Consider the following 13,162-nt stretch of genomic DNA (forward strand, 5'->3'; position numbering starts at 1 on the left):
GGTTCCCATGGCTTAAACTGAAATAGTCAAGTTTTTAAATCCCAATGCTATCTCTCATCTCTAATCTCTCACATTCAGATAGAGACGTAACGTAGAGTTTTACTCCCCATGTATATGAAGGATGTAAGAAATAAAGTCAATTCAATTCAATGACATCAAACAACCCCTAAAAAAACCCCACAAAATCTCTATGCACCTTCAACTCTTCAATATTACTGTCCATGTTTCATCAGAATGTAGTAGGCTCACAAAGCAATACCATACCCCCAGCACTTTTCCCTGGAACCTATCCTCCTAGTATTCCGAACAACTCCCCCGAATTTCCTATCAGATTCCTCCTCCTTCAGCGCTTTACCTCATCCACCTATCCCGTCCCAGCTTCTTACTTCATCTCCTCCTCCCCCATCCACCTTCCTCTTCACCTGCACACCAGTAACAATTAACAAGGGCTAACAAACGACCAATCAGATGTTGATTTCTCTAACTTCTACCCCTTCCTCCTTTCTCTTTTTCCATTCCCACATTCTCAACACTTTGCTTCTCCTCACCTGCCCATCATCTCCCTCTGGTTTTCCTCCCCTTTCTCCCATGATCCACTCTCGGTAATATCTGCAGGAGCCACTGCCCAAGAAGGCCACAAGATGCCTACTGTCGGGGCCATGTCAGCTTCTCAGTTACCACCAGGCAGGAGGTACAGAAGCCTGAAGTTCCACAAATCAGGTTCAAAGACAGCTTCCTCCCTTCAACCATTCAGTAACCCTAATCACACAGATCAGCTACTCTCTCATCATCTTCACCACTTTGCACTAACATTTTGATTTACTCGAATTGCATTCTTTTTTTGTAAAAATTGTGTATAATTTATGTTTTTCTTATGAATGCTGTTTATATAATGTGATATATGGAGTATATTGAAAGGGCTAGATAGATTGGAAGTGCAGAGGATGTTGGACCAAGCCCAAACAGTTGTTACCATGACTACAAACTACCAATTACCACTGATCTTTTCCCAATCTAGTATAAACTCTAGACAATGACGGGAATCAAACCCCAACCTTAGAACTGGCACTGTAAAGCGTGTTAACCACTAAGCTACTGTGCTAAGTGCATAAGCCTTGTCCTCAAATCTAGTAGATTGACAGCATGGAATAGGCCCTTCGAGTTGGGCCACCCAACAATCCCCTGATTTAATCCTAGCCTCATCAAGGGACAATCTGCAATGACCAATTAACCTACCAACCGGTACATCTTTGGACCGTGGGTGGATATCAGAGATCCCGGAGGAAACCCTCGGGGTCATGGGGGGGGGGGGAGGGGGGGGGACATACAAATACCTTACTGGCAGCGGTGGGAGTATCTTCTACACAATATCTATGTCCCTCATGATTTTCCACATATCTGAAAGATCAACCCTCATTTTTAAAAATGTATTTATTTTATTGCAGATACAGCACAGTAACAGGCCCTTCCGGCCCAATGAGCCCGCGCCAACCAATCACACCCATGTGACCAATTAAACAACTAACCCGTACACGTTTGGAATGTGGGTGCAAACCGGAGCACCCGGAGGAAAACCACACAGTCTTGAAGAGAACACACAGACTCCTTACGGGCAGTGGGGGGAATTGAACCAGGGTCACTGGGGCTGAAATAGTGTTATGCTGACCACTGCGCTTCCATTGCCACCTTTCATTCTTCTACAATGCAGTGGAAAAAGTCCCAACCTCCTCAACCTCCGTCCGTAACTCAGACCCAGTCCCAACAACCTCCTCGTAAATCCCCTCTGAATTCCTTCTGGCTTAATGGCTTTAGAATTTGTAACTGGTTCATTATTGTCACATGTAGCAAGATCCAGTGAAGAACTTGTCTTGCAGACGTCCATACAGATCAGATCAGTACACAGAGCACTGAGACAGAGCAAGGGAAAACAACAACAGAATGCAGAGTAACAGCTACAGAGAAAGTGAAGACAATAAGGCGCAGGAAAGTAGCAAGGCTCATTGTGGGGATGAGTCAACCTTGTTGTACAGGGAACTGTTCAATAGTCTTCTAATAGTGGAGTGGAAGCTGTCCTTGAACCTGTGCTTTCGAAGGGAGAAGAGAGTATCGGTTTAAGCTGGCACTGGTGAACCTCAGCAACTTCTGGCTGGTGGCTAACAAAACAGAAAACAACTAAATACTTTTTAAAATCACTTTTTCTGGCAAACGATCATCGCAAGTAATGGTCTGTAACTTCCCCTTGGACGTGTGGCAGAACGGAGGCAAGGCAGCAGGCCCCTCGCCGAGCGTGAGGAAGACCCAAGGATCGGTCGATTTAAGTGCTGTTACAGGCCAAATCGAGGCAGTGATGTCTGGACATCAGAGCGTACCGACATACCGATGTTTGCACAGAGACTTAAGCCCCAATCGGAAAGGTTGGCTCCAGCTGAATCGAGGTGGGGAGGTTCTGGCAGCAGAGCGGATGAACACAATGTGTGGACGAGGATTTAAGTGCAAGGCCAAACTGGAAAGGCCAGGTACAGGCCGAATCGAGGCAGTGGAGTCCAGCCCCAGAGCATATTGAGGTGATTGAACCTGGTTCGGATGTCGATTTAGCCGCCAGGTCAGATTGAAAAGGTCAGGGTGTTGGGACCTGAAGTGAGGAATGGGCCGGTTCGGATCACTGCCGAATGGCGTTTACTTGGTTCTGTGGACTTCAGTTCAGGGTGCTATTGGTTTGCATGACTTGTTTTTTTTTAAATCTCTCTGCACGTTGGGCGTTGGATCGCTTTCTTTTTCCTATGGAAGACAAATCTCAAGGTTGCATAATGTATACACACTTTGATAATAAATGTGTTTGAATGTTGAAGAGAGAATGTCCAGGATAGGTGGGGTCTTTAATTACGTTGCCTGCTTTATTGAGAGAGCGAGAATCCATGGAGGTGTGCCTCATTTCCGTGATATGCTGAGCTGCGTTCACCACTTTCTGCATTTGTCCTACCAAGCTATTACGCATTCCGGTAAGATGTATGATGCATTTATAAAAAGTGGCAAGGATCAGAGGAGACATGCCAAATTTCGTTAGCCTCCTGAGGAAATAGAGGCATTAGTGAGCTTTCCTGAGCGTGCCTACACTTGGCTGGACCAGGACACGCCATTGGTGACGTTCACTCGCTCAACCTCATCACCCTTCCTGTATACAGGATGTCAGAGTGGAATGACAGGGTCTACCCTCTGGCCAGAGTCTGTGCGTTTGCTCCCCGATCAATTTACAATCTCCGTATAATGAAATAAAATATTTCACAGTGTTCTGAGTTAGTGTCAGCAACACCAGCCTACAGGGGAAGGTAGCCCAAATTGGCAGGTTTCAGCGAGAGTTAAAGAGATAGCAGGCTCCCGAAGGAATTCCTTGCCTTTACAGCAAGTTTGTTAAGGATTATTGCAATTCTTGAGAAGAGGCTGGGAACATGAGAAGTGCTGAGATCAGCAGAAATGGGATTGATCGAAATGAGAAACAGAAAATGCTGGAAATACTCGGTAGGTCAGGTCACATCTGGTTCACACTTTACAGTCGTATAGCAATGAACCAGGCCCTTCAGCCCAACTGGCATATACTGACCAAGATTCCCAACTATTATTCCCATTCACTCATGTTTGGCCCTTATCCCCTAATGCTTTCCTGTCCACGTATATGTTCAATGTCATTTGCATCAATGACCACAGTCTGAGGATGTGCTAGGTGACAGTACAGTATGCCCACAACTTACCAGCCCTACCCAAACATCTTTGGAATGTGGGACAAGATTGGAGCACCCAGAGGAAATCTACATGGTCATGGGGAGAATGTATAAACTTCTTACAGAGAGTGGCAAGAGTTGATCCAGAACTGAACCACCCCTTTAAAAGAAACATTGCTGCCACTTTAAAATATCCCAAAACACTTCGGAGCCAACAAGTAGCAGTCAGTAGTGGGAGGGTCTAGGAGCATGGGAAACAGCCTCAGACCACCAGAATGTCCCTTTAAAACATAGGTAAGAAAGAATTTCTTTAGCCAGATCACGGTGGAATTCATTACCTCAGACGACTGAAGAAGCCAAGTCACTGAGGTGTTTAAAGCAGAGGTTCACAGGTTCTTGATTAGTAAGGGTGGCAAAGATCATAGAGAGAAGTCAGAAGCAAGGGGTAAAGAGGTAAAATAAATCAGCCATGGTGGAACAGACTTGGTGGGCTGAATGGCCTAATGCTGCTCCTCTGTCTCAGTCATCACTAGGACATGGCAAAAGTGACAGAATTGTTGAAATGTATGGCACAGAAAGGCCCTATCAGCTCACCTTGTCCATGTTAACAATGATGCCTGCCTACGCCAACCCAACTGGCCCACATTCAGCCTGTAATCCTCCCTCCCTGTAGCCCTCTCTCTGCCTTTCCTATCCATATGTCCAAATACACTGCAGTTGTATATGCCTCTGTCACATCCTCTCACAGCTTATTTCAGACCCCCCCCCCCAACTTGCCCCTTAGAGCTCCTTTAATATTCCATGGGGCTAACACAGAAGAGTGCAACACTGGACAGGCCATTCGACCCACCATGTGCTGTCTGTCTAACTATCTTTCTTTCCTTCCTCTCTATTTATCTGTTTATTTCAAGATACGGCACAGAACCCACAGATTTAACCCTAGCCCAATCACAGGACAATTTACAGTAACCAATTGACCTACTAACCATGTACATTTGGACTGTGGGAGGAAACCTGAGCACCTGGAGGAAACCCACACACATCACGGGAAGGACGAATAAACTTCTTACAGACAGCATTGGAACTGAACACTGATTCTGATGCAATGGCATCCAGCGAACTGCTACACTACCTTGTGTCCCAATTTATAGCAAATGGCCTCCTCTCATGTATCAGTGATATCGCTTCATTGCCTTCACAGTCATGTGATTATCTAACAGCACCTTCAACTCACCAAACTGCCTCCTTCCACTGCTGCCTATGGTAACCCATTAACTTCTCCCCTCGTATCTTAAACCCGTGTTCTGAGAACACAAAACGAACCAACGTTACAGCACAACTCAGGCCCTTTATCCCACGATCTGATCTTTTAACCTACTCTGAGATCAATCTATCCCTTCCTCCTACACAGCCCTCTACTATTCTATCATCCATGTGCCTATCCAAGAGTTTCTTGAATGCTCCTAATGTATCTTAGGATATATAATGGAACAGAATTAGGCCATTTGGCTCATCGAGTCTGCCCTGCCATTCAATCATGGTCTGATCCAATTCTTCCAGTCATCTCCACTCCCTTGACTTCTCCCCATACCCTTTGATGCCCTGGCTAATCAAGAACATATCTATCCCTGCCTTAAATACACCCAATGACTCAGCCTCCACAGCCGCTCGTGGCAACAAATTCCGCAGATTTAGCACCTCTGACTAAAGTAATTTCTCCACATCTCTGTTCTAAATGGACGTCCTTCAATCCTGAAGTTATGCCCTCTCGTCCTAGAATCCACTACCATGGGAAATAACTTTACCATATCTAATCTGTTCAGGCCTTTTAACATTTGGAATCTTTCTATGAGATCCCCCCTCATTCTCCTGAACTCCAGGGAATACATCCCGAGAGCTGCCAGACATTCCTCATATGGTAACCCTTTCATTCCTGGAATCATTGTGAATCTTCTCTGAACCCTCTCCAATGTCAGTATATCCTTTCTAAAATAAGGAGCCCAAAACTGCACTCAATACTCTAAGTGTGGTCTCACGAGGGCCTTATAGAGCCTCAACATCACATCCCAGCTCTTATATTCTATACCTCTAGAAATGAATGTCAACATTGCATTAACCTTCTTCACCACCGACTCAACCTGGAGGTTAACCTTTAGGGTATCCTGACAAGGACTCCGAAGTCCCTTTGCATCTCTGCATTTTGAATTTTCTTTCCATCTAAACAATAGTCTGCCTGTTTATTTCTGCCACCAAAGTGCATGACCATACACTTTCCAGCACTGTATTTCATTTGCCAGTTCTTTGCCCATCCACCTAAAATTACCAAGTCTCTGTTTCCTCAACACTACCCGCTCCTCCGCCTATCTTTGTATCATCGGCAAATTTAGCCACAAATCCATTAATACAGTAGTCCAAATCATTGACATACATCGTAAAAAGCAGCGGTCCCAAAACCGACCCCTGTGGAACTCCACTGGTAACTGGCAGCCGGCCAGAATAGGATCTTTTATTCCCACTCTCTGCCCTCTGCCACAGACCCCAGAAGTGCATTCCAGGCACCCACCTCTCTCTAGGTAAAAAAAAAACTTGGACCAGACATTCCCCACCCCCCTTTACTTTCCTCCAATCACCTTAAAATGATGCCCTCTTGTATTAGCCATTTTCACCCTGGGAAAACATCTTTGGCTATCCATTCCATTGATGTCTTATCATCCTGTACAGGTCCATCAAGTCACCTCTCATCCTCCTTCACTCCAAAGAGCAAAGCCCTAGCTTACTGAACCCATCCTCGTAACACAAGCTCTCTAGTCCAACCAGCATCCTGCTAAATCTCCTCTGTACCCTCACTAAAGCTTCCACATCCTTCCTATAGTGAGGCGGCCAGAACTGAACGCAATACTCCAGGTGGGGTCTAACCAAGATATTACAGAACCAGGTTAGAAAAAGGCTTTATCTTCTGTGAATATATCCTGTATCACACAAAGATTCCAACAATGAAAACTCCCAACAATAACCATCCTTCCAGGAGATAACCAATCGAAGATCAATAGCCCATGGGTACTATCAATAGGAGATCAATACACCATGCTGGGAGTTCACCACTGGGACAGGTTTCCAGCACGTTACCGCATCCTGTAAACAGAAAGGCTCACCAGCTGAGACTGAAGAGCACCGAGGACAATATCAGCTGCAACTTCACTGGTATGCTGACATTCTGCTGGCCACGTGGGCGTACAGATCAGATTTCAGCCGGCCTGGGAGCAGAGGGGTTAATGGTAGGACTTGGTGACTACTGCAATGGGCAGCAGGGCAAGGGTGGAGAGGGTGAAGGGGGAGGTGACAGGAGAGAAAAAGGAAAGAGAGGAAGAGTGAGAGCTGAGGAAGATAGGAGGGAAAGAGAGGGAGAAGCAAGAAGGAAGGGTGGAGTGTTGTAAGGAGGGGGGAGGGGAAAGGAAGTACAAGGTATGGGAGGAGGAAGAGGAGAGGCAATGAGTGGGGTAGGGGAGAGATAGGAAAGTAGGGAATGTAGAGGGAGGGAGGGTGTATAAATATGAAGGGAGAGAGGAGAAGGGGAGGGAGGGTAGGGGAAGGGGGATGGGAGGGAGGGAAGGGGGAATGGGGAGGGAGGTACAGGAGGGAGGGAGGCTAAGAGAGGGAGAAGGGGTGAGGGAGGGGGAGAAGAGAGAATGAAGGGAGGAGGTGTTGGGGGGGACTAATTCAGCAAGATCAAAGACCTGAGACCGTGAAAAAGGAAACTGCTGACAACAAAGGTCCAACCCCTTGTTTCAGACTTCTGCAGAATCTGAATCCAACCTGCTAGAAGGTTATCGCCAATGTCAAAACTCTGTCTCTGCTACTTGTTCCAGGATCGCGGCTGCCCTTGTTGTGTATGCGTGTGTGTGTTTATGGGAATAATATCAGACCTGTCACCCTTTTCCGTGAATGCTCCAGAGTTGAGAGTTCTGCGGAGAGAGAGATGTCAGCGGTGCCTGGTACTCCAGTCCGTGTTTTGCCGCCCGCCACTGCAGCAGGCTCCATTCCCGACACCTGCACCGGTAGTGCCGGGTCATCGATACATAAAAAATGATCTGCAGCCGAATAACCCGTGGCATAAGCAGCGGCAAACTATCCCGCAGAAGGAGTTGCGTTGCGGTCAGCAGAACCAAGGTTCCTGAGGCATGAAAATTATCCATTCCCCAAATTAAAACGGACACATTGATCAGTCAGTACCTGAGCTCCGATGCAAATCGCGGTCGCCTCTCTTGGCAGCGTCTGCACCGTGCGGGACGCACAGACAAGAGCAGTCTCATGCTCGCAAGCTAGGGCAAGATGCCAGTACCTCCCCCTCCGGTTGCAATGATCACAATGCAGCGACCGACCCCTGCAGTCCGTTCAGCCCCTCGCAACCACCCTATCCTGGGGTTGCCACAGAGATCGCTGCCACGTTCGTTACATTATACAGTACATACCTGCCGCCGCAAAACACCAAATTTTACTCATATGTCAGCGGAAATTAATCTGATTCTGACACTCGATGCACAAGAGACTGCGGATGATGAAATCTGGAGCGACACACAAAAAGCCGTAGGAACTGGAACTCTTCGGATCAGGGAACGCGGCCGGATGAAGGGTCCCGATCCAAAACTTCGACTGTCCGGACGCGTGTGCAGCCTGACCCGCTGAATTCTGAAGGGGGGGGGGGTGGATTCACTAAAATCGAATATTGAAACTTAGACGATAGATGTTTGAGAGTCTAGGACCAGAAGACAAGTGCATCCCTTTTAGAACAGCAATGAATAGAAATTTCTTTAGGCAGATGGTGAATGTGTGGAATCCATTGCAACAGACGGCTGTGGAGGCCAAGTCATTGGGTACATTTAACGCGGAGGTTGATAGATTATTGATTAGTAATTGGCGTCAAAGGTTACAGGGAGATGACCGGAGAATGGTGCAGCAGACTGGACGGGCCGAACAGCCTAAGTCTGCGTCTATGTCTTATGGTCTGTGTGTTGTTCACTGTACGCTGTATCTGCATGACTCTTGCGGGTTTTGTTTAATATTCACTCACTGGACCCAGGGTTAGGAGAAATCTAACCAACCAGCCTCAAAATTCATTTTGTCCCCCCTCCCCTTCAGACAAGCATGGGAGGTCACAGGAGACTGCAGATACTGGAATCTGGAGCACCAGGCTGGGAATCTGTCGCCTATTGAGCAATCATCAAACGCAGCATTTTTAGCGGAACTGACAGGACGACGTGCAGTTAATTCACGGTCTGACACCCCCCCCCCCAAAAAAAAATCTTAGACTTTAATCTTTTGAGTTTTACCGGCAATAAATTAAAAGTTGTTTCATTGCATCTCTGCGGAACGGATTAGGTCTGGGTGATTGTTAAAACTTAATCTCTTAATCTGCAGCAGAGAGCAATGGGTTAAATTTCAGGTTTTATTCATTCGGCGGCCGTCAGGCCCCGGTAATGTAACGGTTCTCGTCTCCAGTCTCGCATTATTTCCTATTCACACCCCCCCCCCCCTCATTCAGGCGCATTGTGTGAATTAATCTAAACTGGCTTTTATCACTAGGATTTCTCGCGGATTAAATTGCACTGTCAGAAATGTTGCCATCAAATCCTGGAAGCGATTATCTGAAACGTCCTGATGAAAGCTCTCGTCCTTTCCAGCATATTCTATAGCGGTCGCCCTGGGTTTCCAGCATCTGCAGAATCTCTTGTCTTCATTTTCTGAAATTAGCGATTGCGCTACAATTGTGAAACTTCTCACTCTAACAGTGACCATCGTAAAGAATGATTTTGTGTCGACAGTAACGTTCAAACCTCTAACGCGAAATGAACACTTTCAACTGACAGGAATATCTTGAGGCAGAGCTGCATTGAATCTTACTGAAGAAATTCTGTACAACTCTGCGTAAGAAACTCCCGCACTGAACGACATCTGCGCTTCCGATTTCCAGCTAAACTCAAGCCATTGCCAATTTTGTCCAGAAATTGTAAGCGAGTACGTATACACTTCTGAGCCAATGAAAAATAAAGTGGATTTTTTTCCTTAAAAGATCTTTGCCCAAAGTGTTAAGACACAAATACATACCGCCCCCTCTGATGCAAGCGCTTTCAACATTAAGACAGCGGTTTTAAAAATCGAGATGTTTCTGCATCTCCTGCTTAGAGTGTTTAAAAAAAACCCCTCTTAGCGATCAGGTGTCGGGGCACTGCAGAGGTGGAGACTGGGGAGCAAGGCAGGGAGATGGGGACAAGGACTGAAGGGGAGACTGGGTCAGTTGAGGGCAAAAGAGTGGACAGGAGGGGGAATATAGATCTTGGGGATTGGAGGGGGAGAGTATTGATTGGAGGAGAGCGGGTGTGGATCATGGGGACCGAGATTATGCGCTGTGATGAGGGTATTGTGGATCGGAGGGGGAAACTGGGAGGGGAGGGTTGAGGAGTTAGGGACTAGAAGGGATCTAAACAGTCCAGACGAGGCGGGGGTCGAGGAAGCTAAAGGAAAAGAGAACGACAGATGAAACGAGACAGAGAGCAGAAGACAATCGGAAAGCTCAGAATTTGCCGCAGTGCCCACTCTGCTGTGATCCCTCGGCTTCTGGAAGCGCCGCTGAGGCTCTGAGTTTGCACACTATTGTCCCCCCCCCCCCATCCACCCCCCCCCCCACCGATGCCTCGAGAGGCAAGTCCTCTCTGGGAGTGGGGTAGGGAGGAGGTGCACCATTCACCCAGAATCGAGTCAGCGGAGGAACACCCGGGGATGCGGGGAAGAGTCGTCCTGTTAATGGAAGGGGATGGTGATAGTAATTACCATCACCCCCTTTTATGTCAGCAAAAAAATAAACCCTGAAGCTTCGGAATCCTCAGTGAAATCTGAATTACAGAAGCAGGATTGATACAGTCATTATTTTTGGTGGTGGGGAGGGAGGAGACAGCGGCGAATGCTTTACAGACAGAGAGGTGTGTGCGATTTTAGGTCCACACCATCACATATAATCGTCCGCTGTCCCTAATCTCATTTCCAAACTATACTGCAACATTCGCCTATTGTTCGTTACAGCGAGAAAATAACTTATCATATTTTCTGTACTTGCAATAAGAGCTCCGCCAGTCTGCCTCGCTGAGTCCTCCCTCCCTCCCTCCCTTCCTTCCTCCCTTCCCCGGTAACCCGTACCTACCCGCCGCTCGCCGGCCGCGCACTCTCCCTCTGCTGCCTCCCGCGGCCTCGGATGGATTCCAAGGCGGAGCCGCCCAGACTGGATCCGCCTTCTCTCAGACACTTCACCAATGCACCAGCACCATTAACCCCTGCAGCACCAAGGCGAGAGAGCCCGCACTAGGGGGGGTAGGGGGAACGTAGAGAGAGGCAGGACCACGCAGAGGGAGGGGCAGAGTACGTGGGGCCGGGACAGCAAGCAGGCGGGCGGCGAGGGCGAAGAGGTTGAGAGGGAGGGAGAAGACAAGGACACACACTCGCGCGGAGGGGGACTTAAATGGGAACGCAGAGTCAAAATTTGAGACGGAGAGAAGGGGCGGGGGAAGGAGAGGGAGGCGGCGGGGAGTGATGGCGAGGATGATAACAGACACTGGATGTGGAGACACAGACAGACATTGGGATTGGACAAATGTAGAGACGGAAACAGATGCTGGGATATGGGTCAGAAAAAGGATCCACATGGGATGTTGGGACACAGACAGACACGGGGATGTGACAGATATGGATCAGAAGACAGAAACAGACGGTCAGACACTAAATGGGATGTGGGTCAGAGACAGGAAGATAGAGAGTGAGGGAGTCAGACATACAGGAAGGTGGGTGTTCGACACCTCTGGACCTGTGCCCCTCCACCTTTCCATTTTCAGTTTCTGATGTTAAACCCAACTGCCTCACAGTCTCCCCGACAGATGTATCTCACACATCTGGCTACTTTACTGATTCCTTAATCTGGGCAGCATCGCCCACACCAGCCTCCATTCCCCACCCTGGACTTGCCAACATCTGCCCCACTAATTTAGGCACACGTTCTTACACAGACCAGCTACAGACATTTACTGATATACCTTAAAGCAAGAAATCTTAGTAGATTTTTAAAATCACAGCCTGGAAGTTTCAGGGTCATTGTTATGCATTTATTTAACAAAATGAATTTAAATTCTCCTGGTGTACTGGTGGGACTTGAACCCATGTCTCTCTGAATAAATTGTCTAAGCCTGCGAATTACTGGTCTGCTAACTCGACTTCAACACGACCAAGCCTGATTTGTAACCAGGGGACCCATTCCTAATCTGTGTTAGGATCAAAGTTGCTGGTGGAGTTTTTGCATTGTGGATTTCACAGGGGAGCTGACTGTTTCCTGGTGCCATTTTGTGCAGCTGCTGGCCATCTTGTGTTCAGAATGTGAAGTGGGGTTCACCAACCAGTGAACAGGACTCGTGGCCAGCGGGAGATGTGACGTGTCTCTCCGTGCCAGGATTACGCTCTCCCCAGGCCGGAGAACATTTAGCAAGGGGTTGCACGGCGAAAAAGCGAGGCTTTCCTCCGGGTCCAGGCTCTGGTGAGGATCGGCTCAGATCTTTCTTGGGCGACAACGTTTGGGCCTTGCATCGAGCAGCAGGCAGTCACGTGAAAATAAAAACAAAACAACAAATCTACAGAAGCCTGGAGGCTAAAATAAAAACAGAGAGTACTGGAAGTACTCAACAAACCAGGCAGCATCTGCAAGAGGGATGAAGTTAATGTTTCAGGTTTCCCAGTTCAAAGGGGCTTCAACCTCAAACACTGACTCTTGTTTCTTTTCATACAGATGCTGCCTGACTTGCTGAGTGTTTCCAGAATTTTCTGTTTAATTACTGCAGAAAGTTACAGAGTCCATGTCAGCCCATCCATATTATCGCCATCTTCCAACACTTGACCTGACATCTTCCACACTGAGGCAATTCTAGTGCTTGTCCAGACACTCTCAAAGGCTGTCAGTGCCTCTGTCTCCACACTCTCTCTGACCACGCACTCACCACCTGCTGCGTGAGAAAGGTCCTCTATAAATCCCCTCTAAATCTCTTGTTCCCTACCCAAACTCTATTTCCCTCCGGTTTTATCTGCCTCTGATAAGTTCGAACTTGAAGGCACAGTACAGGGTCCTTAGCAGTATGGAGGAACAGAAGGATCTTGGAGTCCATGTCCATAGACCCCCAAAGAGGCAGCTCAAGTTGCTAGGAAAGGCATATGGTATGTTGGCCTTCATTAATCAGGGGATTGAGTTTCAGAGCACACTAAGCGTATTACGTTCAGTTTTTGTCTCCTCATTATAAGAAAGATGTGGAAGCTTTAGAGAAGATGTAGAGGAAATTAACTAGGATGCTGTATGGAGCATGCATAGGTAAGCAATGTAGGGCTTTTCTTTTTAGAGTGGTGGAGAATGAGAGGTGACTTGA

General features: G+C 47.6%; 1 protein-coding gene across 3 annotated transcripts in view; it reads right to left on the minus strand.

Annotated features, from left to right (window-relative positions):
• map1ab (microtubule-associated protein 1Ab) overlaps positions 1 to 13,162 on the minus strand; it is a 169,907-nt gene that overhangs the window by 39,212 nt on the left and 117,533 nt on the right. Inside the window, exon 1 of one of the 3 annotated variants that reach the window (XM_073024810.1) lies at positions 10,909 to 10,960. The exons of the other annotated variants lie outside the window; for them this stretch is intronic. The gene's annotated coding sequence lies outside the window, so the exon portion shown is untranslated. Of the gene's footprint in view, positions 1 to 10,908; positions 10,961 to 13,162 lie in introns of those variants that run through there. 3 annotated transcript variants of the gene reach the window in all.

The sequence above is a fragment of the Hemitrygon akajei genome, chromosome 21 (genome assembly GCF_048418815.1).
Source record: "Hemitrygon akajei chromosome 21, sHemAka1.3, whole genome shotgun sequence".
NCBI lineage: Eukaryota > Metazoa > Chordata > Chondrichthyes > Myliobatiformes > Dasyatidae > Hemitrygon > Hemitrygon akajei.